Source organism: Lipotes vexillifer, unplaced genomic scaffold (assembly GCF_000442215.2).
Source record: "Lipotes vexillifer unplaced genomic scaffold, Lipotes_vexillifer_v1.1 scaffold839, whole genome shotgun sequence".
Classification (NCBI taxonomy): Eukaryota; Metazoa; Chordata; class Mammalia; order Artiodactyla; family Lipotidae; genus Lipotes; species Lipotes vexillifer.
In genome coordinates this window covers 34,834-46,444 of record NW_006795797.1, presented here as the reverse complement: position 1 = coordinate 46,444, position 11,611 = coordinate 34,834, and positions in this window count along the sequence as shown.

The window sequence follows — 11,611 nt, the reverse complement described above, 5'->3', positions numbered from 1 at the left end:
AATAGAAATTCTGAATAGACTGATCACTAGTAACAAAATTGAATCAGTAATAAAAAACCTGCCCCCCCAACACACACAAAGAAGTTCAGAACCAGACGGCTATACAGGTTAATTCTACCAAACATTTAAAGAAGAGTTAACACCTATTATTCTCAAATTATTCCAAAAAATTAAAGAGGAAGGAACACTTCTAAATTCACTTTACAAGGCCAGCATAGCCCTGATACCAAAACCAGACAAAAATACTACAAAAAGAGAAAATTACAGGCCAATAAGCACTAATGAACATAGATGCAAAATCCTCAACAAAATTTTAGCAAAGTGAATTCAACAATACATTAAAAGTATCATATACCATGATTAAATGGGATTCATTCCAGGGATGCAAGTATGGTTTAACATCTGTAAATCAATCTATGTGATATACCATATTAACAAAACAAAGGCTAAAAATCATACAATCATGTCAATAGATGCAAAAAGAGCATCTGACAAAATTCAACATCCATTTATGATAAAAACTTTCAACAAAGTGGGTATAGAGGAAACATAACCCAAATTAATGAAGGCCATATAAAACAAACCCACAGCTAACATGATACTCAATGGTGAAAAGTTGAAAGCTTTTCCCTAAGATTAGGAAAAAGACAAGCATGCCCACTCTTGCCACTTTTATTCAACATAGTACTGGATGTCCTAAATATAGCAATCAAATAAGAAAAAGAAATTAAAAGCATCCAAATTGGAAAGGAAAATATAAAACTTTCACTATTTGAAGATGACATGATACTATATATAGAGAACCCCAAGACTTTACCAAGCAAACTAGTAGAACAATAAATGAATTCAGTAAAGTTGTAAGGTTTAAAATTGATACATAGAAATGTCTGGCATTTCTGTACACTGATACAAACTATGTAAAAGAGAAATTAAGGAAACAATCTCATTCACTATTGCATCAAAAAAAATACCTAGGAATTTAAAAAGGAGTACAGTTCTCAAACCTGTACTCTAAAGGCTATAAGACCTTGTGGAAAGAAACTGAAAATGACACAAATAAATGGAAAGATAGACCATGATCATGGATTGGAAGAATTAATATTAAGATGTCCCTACTACCCAAAGCAATCTACAGATTTAATACAATCTCTATCAAAATACCAATGGCATTTTTCAAAGAACTATAACAAATAATCCTAAAATTTGAATGGAACTAAAAAAGACCCCAAATAGCCAAAGAATTCTTTTTTTTTAAATTGGACTATAGTTGCTTTACAATGTTTTGTTAGTTTCTGTTGTACAACTAAGTGAATCAGCTATATGTATAAATATATCTCCACCCTCTTGGACCTCCCTCCCACTCCCCACCCATCCCACCTATCTAGGTCATCACACAGCACCAAGCTGATCTCCCTGTGCTATACAGCAAGTTCCCACTAGCTATTTATTTTACACATGGTAGTGTATTTATGTCAATCCTAATCTCCCAATTCATCCCACCCTCCCCTTCCCACTCTGTGTCCACATGTCCATTCTGTATGTCTGCATCTCTCTTCCTGCCCTGCAAATATGTTCATCTGTACCATTTTTCTAGATTCTACATATATACATTAATATACATTTGTTTTTCTCCTTCTGACTTACTTCACTCTGTATGACAGACTCTAGGTCCCTCTACATCTCTACAAATGACCCAATTTCATTTCTTTTTATGGGTGAGTAATATTCCACTGTATATATGTAACACATTTTCTTTATCTATTCATCTGTCAATGGACATTTAGGTTTTTTTCATGTCCTGGCTCTTGTAAATAGTGCTGCAATGAACGTTGGCGTACATGTGTCTATTTGAATTATGGTTTTCTCTTGAAAACAAAGAAAAAAGGTGGAAGTATTATTCTTCCAGGCTTGAAATTATACAATAAGTCTACAGTAATCAAAACCATGTGTAACTGGCACAAAAACAGACAGATAAACGAATGGAAGAGTACAGAGAGTCCAGAAATAAACCCATGCTCATGTGATTAATTAATCTATGACAGACAGAGGAGGCAAGAATATACAGTGGGGAAAAGGCTGTCTCTTCAATAACTGGTATTAGGAAAACTGGAAAGCTACATGCAAAAGAATGAATTTGGACCACTTCCATATACCACTTTCATTTCATACAAATTTCATAAACTGTATTTCATACAGTTTATGTACAAAAATAAACTCAAAATGAATTAAAGACTTAAATGTAAGTCCTAAAACCATAAAACTTCTAGAAGAAAACGTAAGCAGTAACCTCTCTGACATCAATCTTAGCAATATTTTTTAGATATGTCCCCTCAGGCAAGGGCAACAAAAGCAAAAAGAAACAAATGAGACTATATCAAACTAAAAAGCTTTTGCACAGTAAAGAAAACCACTAATAAAATAAAAAGGCAATCTACTGAATGGGAAAAGATATTTACAAATGATATATCCAATAAGGGGTTGATATTCAAAACATATAAAGAACTCACACAACTCAATATCAAAAAACACAAACAACCTAATTAAAAAAATGGGCAGAGGACCTGAATAAACATTTTTCCAAATAAGACAAAAAGCCAACCTATACATGAAAAGGTATTCAATATCACTAATCATCAGAGAAATACAAATCAAAACCACAATGAGATACCACCTCACACCTGTCAGAATGGGTATTATCAAAAAAGACAACAAAAAACAAGTGTTATCAAGGATGTAGAGAAAAGAGAATCCTGTGTACTATTGGCAGCAATGTAAATTGGTACAGCCAACATAAAAAACAGTATAGGGCTTCCCTGGTGGCGCAGTGGTTGGGAGTCCGCCTGCCGATGCAGGGGACACGGGTTCGTGCCCCGGTCCGGGAGTGCTAATCATACAACTCTATAGCAAATAAAGCAAATAATCCAATTTGAAAATGGCTAAAGGACCTAAATAGACATTTTTCTTCCACAGAAGACATACAGATGACCAATAGGTACATGAAAAGATTCAAAAAAAAAAAAAAAAAAAAAAAAAAACAGTATAGAGTTTCCTCAAAAGACAAACAATAGAACTAACTTACGATCCAGCAATTCCACTTCTTGGTATTTATCCAAAAAAATGAAAACACTAAGTCAAAAAGATATGTACCTCTATGTTCATTGCATCATTATTTACAATAGTTAAGATATGGAAGCAACTTGTGTCCATCAATAGACAAATGTATAAGGAAGATATGGAATATATACACAATAGAATATTATTCAGCCATAAAAAATAATGAACTCTTGCCATTTGCATCAGTTTGGATGGTCCTGGAGGATATCACAATATCCTAAGTCAGACAGAGAAAAACAAACACTGTATGATTTCATTTGTATGTAGAATCTAAAAAAGAAAACAAAACAAAGGAGAAACAAACTCACAGATACAGAGAACAAACTGGTGGTTGCCAAAGGGGAAGGAGGTGGAGGGATGAACAAAATAGGTGAAGGGGGATTAAGAAGTACAAACTTCCAGCTATAAAATAAGTAAGTTACAGGGACATAAGGTACACACAGGGTATATAGTCAATAATATTGTAACAACTTTGTATGGTGACAGATGATTACTGGTCATATTATAGTGATAATTTCATAATGTATAAAGCTATGGAGTCACTATGTTGTATAATACCTGAAACTAATATAATATTGTATGTTAATTATAATTAAAAAAACAACACAAGAAATATGGGTCAATAGTCCCTGTTGCCCTGTCATGAGTAAATATATGATTCCTATAATTAGACTTTTTGAAGTAATGAGACTATTTCATGGATTTTGCTACTTAGATGGCTCTATGAGCTTGGGAGCCACTGGTCTATGTCAGTGAATCAGAAACATTATACATATGAAAATACATATATTACATATATACACACAGGTATTTATGTATACATACATTTATGTATATATGCATATATATATGTGCTTATGCATACTAGATTTAACTAGTTTCTCTCATACTGAGAGAGAACAGGAAAGTTATGTGCAGTGTTTTCCTTGCCTTCATGGAAAACATGAGTTCATAAAATAGCAATAATAAAAGAAGTCATAAATTGGGTCTAGTATTAATGTCAGTTAGCATCCCAATGACATAATGACTATGGCAAAACACTTAAATTTTATTGACATCAATAGCTATTACCAAGCCAGTTTTACTGATGTTGTAATCAAGAGGGCTGAATTTCACAAAGCTCCCAGTAATTGACAATACCATGTCAGAAAGTCTCTGGAATAGGTTGACTGCACACAAGTATGTAAAATACTATCAGTTCTAGTATAAAATACTATACTAGCTCACAGAGATCTTATTCTGGTATAATTGGTCAAAGCTAATAAAAAATGGTTACTGAGCAAAAACTATGAGTCAAATTTCTATTAGAAATTATGGGGAATAAACAAGGAGTAGACATCATGGTAGACATCATCTCAACTTGGTATGATCTGGTTGAGGAAACAGGAAAGTCCTGCATGAAGAATGTAGTGCTTGTCTTCGCCCCGCATAGTTTCCCCTGACACCCTCTTTGCCAACTGTTCATATCTAGGTCTACTTGAGATCCCCTCTCCATCCATTGCCTAGTTAAAACCTATCTCTTCCCTTTTCCATTCCACTTAATACCGTTCTTAATGCCATCAGTGTAGGTGATCTGAAACTCAAATCTGACCATGTCACTCCCTTGCCTAAAGCATTTCAATGCCTATTTTATTACTAATTCCTTAGCACTGACATAAGACCCTAGAAAACTTAGTTCCTCTCTTATCTATAAAATAATTTCCTAAGGCTCCTCATCTTGCTTTTTGTGAATTTTATTTTACTTGTTACTGTTTATTTAGCTATGGGATATATATCCTACCTCCAAACGAGGGTTCCTAATTAAACCTTGCTACCATGTCTTATAGCACTGTTCTGATCTGCTGAGCAAGAGTAACTTTAATTCAATCTCTTTTTCTGGACCTACATGATACTATATCTATTACGATGCTTCAGGGTATGATGACTGTAAGCTTCTCACTGGAATACAAGCTCTTTGAGGACAGCAACTGAAAAACCTCCTTGTAGTAATTGTCTATACTCAAGTATCAGCAAGTCAATAGATAATAGTTTTTGATACCTGAGAATCATAAATTCATAGAATTACATATTTCAGAGTAATTTTAAGAATTATTTGTTTCAAACTTGTTTTGCAGATCAAGAAACTGAGATCCAGAAATGTAAGTGACTTGACCAAAGTGACAATTACTTATAAGCAAGGTTTGGAGGAGTAGAGACTCACTCTTAAATATCAGTCTTAAGTAGAAGTCACAATTTTTATTACAGGGAAACAAAGAGATGATAGATTAGATAGATAGATAGAGAGATAGATAGATAGATAGGGATAACATAAGGATATAGTTTACTAGAATGGACAGGAATGCAGTGCTGCTAATTACTAGTTATAATTATGGCTTTAAACCATTCATAAGCTCAAAATCAATTATTTATGTGTTAAGCTTCAGCTAAACGATAATACTAGATTATAAAGAAATTTTATAAAATTACAATACTACTGAATCAGGATAGGAGAACAGATTCTTTAGTACTTCAGGTGTCAAAAATTATCAACTCCTACTTAATCCACCAGCAGTTCCTGACAAATGCTATTGGCAGAGTCCAAAGAAATAAGACTAGTCATGTAACGTTAAAATCTTTGGATAAAAAACCTTGAGAGCCCTAATATAAGAAAAACTCCTTATCAGTCAATTATGAGCTGTAATCTCAACCCCACCTCCAGCAGGGGGCCTTATACATCCTTCCTCACAGAATTTTCCACATATCAGCAACTTGCAAAGATCACTGAGCAAAGAACAACCAGACAGTATTTCAGAGATGTGAGCATGGACTAATGACATAAATAATCGATGAATGATCCCCACCATGCCCTGTTATTCAGAGAAAATCTCAGGAACAAAGGGATGTAGGGTTAGAAGTTCCAAACTGGCTGACAGGATTATTTTTTTCATCCTGACAAGACAGCAGGGCACTGCACAGCTCTGGGACACATGTATGGCATGATCTATCTTCACGGCTTGCCTGGAGTTGTGCACTGCTCAGGAGCTGGCAAGGGACTCTGAGAAAGGCTCTCAAATGTAGAATCATTTCAATTCTAGAAAAGAGGCTTTCAGAAATCCCACTTCTCCCATTTACCTGAGAGAATTGAAATCAGGATCTCAAAAAGATACTAACACTCCTGTATTCATTACAGCACTAGGCACAACACAAGAAGCAGAAGATACAGAAACAACTTCACTGTCCTTCAACAGATAAATGGATAAAGAAAACGTGGCATACATGTACAATGGAATATTATTTAGCCTTTAAAAAGAAGGAAAATTCTGCAACATGTGACAGCATACATGAACCTTGAGGACATTATGCTAATAAGTCAGTCACAGAAAGACAGATACTGCATGATTCCACTTATATAAGGTATCTAAAATAATCAAATGTATAGACTCAGAGAGCAGAATGGTGGTTGTCAGGGGCTGGCCAGGAAGGAGAAATGAGGTGTTACTAATCAATAGGCATCAAGTTTCAGTTAAATAAGATGAATACATTCTAGAGCTCTGTTGTACAACATTTTACCTGTAGTCAACTATACTGTATTACACACTTAAAATTTTGTTAAGCGGTATATCTCAAGTTGTGTTCTTACCACAATAAAAATTTAACTTCTGTCCCTTGAGTCTGTAAATGTAAATCCTTACCTGCTACACTTTAGTACTAAATGATTTTTGAACTGTTCTGACTATGTCATCATAAAATCAGTATATACTGTGACCTACAAATGAGCCCAAGTCACTCTCTAAGCCTCTGCCTCTGTTTTGAGGGGCTTGGTCCAGATTGATTTATAAGTTTACTCTTATCTTTCTTGTGTGGTGATGGATAAGTATACGCTAATTACTAGTTATAATTATGCTGCCTTCCAGACAGGTCATGCTATTTGGACTGAATGAGAGCTCAGTATCAGAAGTAGACATAGCTTAAGTGTGTTTCCAAACACAATATTGGACCCACCACAACTGAAAGGAAACAGTGGTACTAATTTTTTCCATCAGCTCCAAGAAACTGATACTGTGTTGGCTTACTATGACCCAGGGGAGAGAGATTCAAATGCCCATGTTTACCTTGAATTGCTTCTAAAACTCCATTTCCAGTTACTTAAAAAGTCTAGTTCATCAGTCTAGCATGGAACATCGATCCTGGATTGTCCATAAACCTGGGCATACCTCCCTTTGTGTTTGTCTTCTCTGTGCACTGTGCAGAGGCTGCTCTCTCCTCTGCTATTTTCTATTCCTGCACTGTTGGATCTGTTACTTTAAACGTACATGCAAAACAGTTGATTTCCTATCTTTCTCTTCTTAAAGGCACTTCAAAGTTATTACTTTATGGAAGTTACCATATAAATCTACTCTCCTGTTACTCTTCTGATTACCTTCTTCTTTAACTGTGTGTCCTTTCCTAATCTTCCACGCCATGTTGAAAATTATCCTCTACTGATAATGTGCTATTGACTGATCTGCACTAGTGTATTCCAAGCCTCTTATAAATCTTACTTGGAATAATGAAAGTATAAGATTGTTTCATGAATATATTACATTTAATCTAAATTTTCTTTTTTTTTTTTTTTGGTGGTACGCGGGCCTCTTACTGCTGTGGCCTCTCCCGCTGCGGAGCACAGGCTCGGGACGCACAGGCCCAGCGGCCACGGCCCACGAACCCAGCCACTCCGCGGCACGCGGGATCCTCCCAGACCGGACACGAACCCGCGTCCCCTGCATCGGCAGGCGGACTCCCAACCACTGCGCCACCAGGGAAGCCCTCATTTAATCTAAAATTTAACTCATTTCTCCATTTTCATCAATCTATTTCTTCAAGTTTAAAAACATTTCAATTTAACTGCAGCAAAAAATGGCAACAAGAACTATTTCATTATCCCCAGATGTGATGTTTCAATTCAATATTTTTGCTTTTTACATTAATAAACACTTTCAAGTAATTATTTTAAGGCTAAATAAAATCTTTTCTAAATTTCTATTATTTTGGACCTCAAATTTTCTATTATATGTCCTTACTTTTATTGTGTTTCAATGCTGTATTCATCATCCAGTTTTCTCACAGCAGTATGTTAATATATATTCTTAATTGTATTTTTCTCACTTAAAACACTGATAGCATTATTTTTGTGCAAGTGCAACAGTAAGGATGATACAGAGCTTTATATTATCCTTGTGCTTTTACAGTTAGCTTGGACTTAAAATTCTACATTTAATAAATTAACCAAAAATATTCAAATCTTAATGGCATAAGATACTCAGAAGTATTCCTTTTAAGTGGATAATAACATTTATGTAATTTCTAGTTCTTTAAGAGGAGAAACAAAGGTAACCAACAAACTACATTATATGATATCCTATATTATTTCCTTCAACCCCTTAAGCAAATCCACTGATATTGATATATCTTTCCTTTTTTTTTTTTTTTTGAAGTATAATTACTTTACAATGTTGTGTTAGTTTCTGCCACACAAAGAAGTGAATCAGCCATACACATACACATATCTCCTCCCTCTTGGACATCCCTCTCTGCCTCCGCCCCATCCCACCCAACTAGGCAATCACAGAGCACCGAGCTGAGCTCCCTGTGCTATACAGCAGGTTCCCACTCGCTATCTATTTTACACATGGTAGTGTATTTATGTCAGACCTAATTTCCCAATTCATCCTACCCTCCCCTTCCCCACCCTGTATCCACACATCCTTTCTCTACATCTGCCTTTCTATTCCTGCCCTGCAAATAGCTTCATCTATACCAGTTTTCTAGATTTCACATATATGCGTTAATATATGATATTTGTTCTATATCTTTTAAGGCTTATTGCTGAAACAGAAATTTTAGAGGAACAAAATTCCATAAGCACTACTATTTTTCATTCACTATACATTAATCACTGACCAGAGTTGTATAGTGTTGAAGAACATGAGCTTGAAGCTAGATGTGCCTGAATCGAAGTGTAAGCTCTCTCTCTTACTAGCTATGAAACTATAAGTCAACCTAAAACTTTAGTTTTTCACCAATGAAATGGGGAAATGGTATTATCTACCTTATAAGATTACTGAAAGGATTAAATAAAATGATATGTGCAATGAAATATTATATATACTAAGGAATAAGTACTAATTAAAAGTTTATATTTCTAAATGAATTTTAAAACATGCCTGCCAAAATATTCTTGTCTATATTGAAAATTAGTAATGGAGGGTTAATTTTCAGGGTGATAATTTTCACAACATTAGGATTTCCCTCTTCAAAAACCCACCACATAAAGGACAGTATGACTTTCATTTAAGTATTATGTTGCCTTTCATTACTTCTAATGTCAAATGTGCTATTCAGTTTTATGTCTTTCAGCAAATTTTATTGCAAGCCACCATAGCCAGAAACATACAAAGCTTTCACACTTACCAACCACATATTTAGTGGTTCAGCATAAATTAGACACACCTCTAACAAAATAATTTTCGTTGAATTACTATGACATCCTTTTAAAATCTAAAGCTGGAACCCAGGGTGAATGCTTTATAGTTTCCAGGACATTTTATTCCATATTTTCAAACTTCAGCGCTATGTAATTGAAGTAATTTTTATGACAAATATTGCTAGATAGGTTCAACTAGTTTACTATCAATGTTTTACCTCAATGCTATCATTGAAAATAATTGACGTTTCAGAGCCATCCACTATCTCAATTTCAGCTTTTGAAAAATGTTAAAATATAGCACAATACAAAGTGCTATATGAAGCCAATAATATTTCAATGACTATAATTTTAAAGCCTCTTCTTCATTAACAAGTATAATCTTAAAAGTATCCTTCTGTTCTACATATCACTAATTTGATCTGGCTCATCTCATTACTCTGAATTGTTGCTACCTGATTATAATCAATTGTTGCTACATGTAATCAACTTGACATATCAGTGGTGCTCTGTTATTATAAAAGTTCAGAACCAAAGCTCCAGAAGTGCAAGACTTTTGTTCATTATAGTACTAAGACTATGGGCTAAAACTATAAATTGTCTGGAAGAAAACAGAAAGAAAATCTTCGTGGTGATGGGACAGGCTGGGATTTAATAAGTAGTCCTGGAAAAGGATAGATCATAAAAGAAAAATTTGATAAATTAGACCTCATACAAAAAAAATGAAAAGACACACATTAAAAGGATGAAAAGCTATAAAGTAGAAGAAAATAATCACATTACATATAAATGACAGATACTTGTATCCAGACTACATAAAGAACTCTATTGAATAAGAATACAATTAACCCATTAAAAATTGGCAAAATTTGAATAGACACTTATCAAAGAAAATATACAAAAAGATGCTCAACATCATTAGTCATCAGGTAAGTGCAAATTAACAATACAATGAGATACTACAAAAACACACATTAGAGTGACTAAAATTAACCTGTCTGACAACAATATGGAGTGCTGTGGAGCAAGTGGAGCTCTCATTCATTGCTGGTAGGAATGCAAAATGGCACCACCACTTTAGAAAACAGTTTGGCAGTTTCTTAACATAGCTAGATATATATTCACCCTATAAAACTCAGCAATCCTTTTCCTAAGCATTTACCAAATAAATGAAACCTATGCTCAAACAAGATTTGTACTTAAATTTTGATAGCAGCTCTATTTGTAATGGCCTTAAACTGGAAACATCCCAAATGTCCATCAACAGGAGGATGAACTTATTTTTTTTAATATTCATACAATAGAATACTACTTAGAAACTTAAAAGAAGCAACTGTTGAACCAAAACACAACACAAATAAACCTAAAATATTCTGCTAAGTGAAAGAAACCAGATACAAAAGACTACATATTATACAATCCCTAGATGAACCTCTAAAAGAAAACAAGTATGACTAAAAGAAATAAGGTGGGCATAGAGGGTTTGAATCAGAAGGCACACCAGGTAACTCTGAAGTGATGGATATGTTCCATATTTTTATTGTGCTGATGATTTCCCTGGTGTGTAAATTTTCCTAAAGCTTATCTAAACGTACACTTTCAATGGGTACATTATATTTTATGTAAATATACCTCAATAAATTGATTTTTAAAAGGGGTTAGAGTGAGCATTATTGCTTATCAGTATACCATAGTCATTAAGAAAAAGGACTTTAGAGTTAAATTGGATCATATTTGAGTTAGGATGCCATCCTTTAAAGTTTTTTGGCCTTGAACATGTTAGTTAATGTATTTAAACTTTGTTTAAATATAAGTAATAGTAGATATCACATATATCTGTGGTAAATATAGAAAGATATAATCATGAACTGACTTGGCACTGTCAGTTATAGTCAATAAATGGTTACTATATCAATAATAATGCCATTATTATCCTCATCATCATCATCTATAAGCCTTCCGGAAATCTAAAATTAAACCGTATTTAAAAAATATAAAACCTTCATACCTTCAATATTATCACTCTTCTCACGACAGGAGTAATAGATGGTTAGT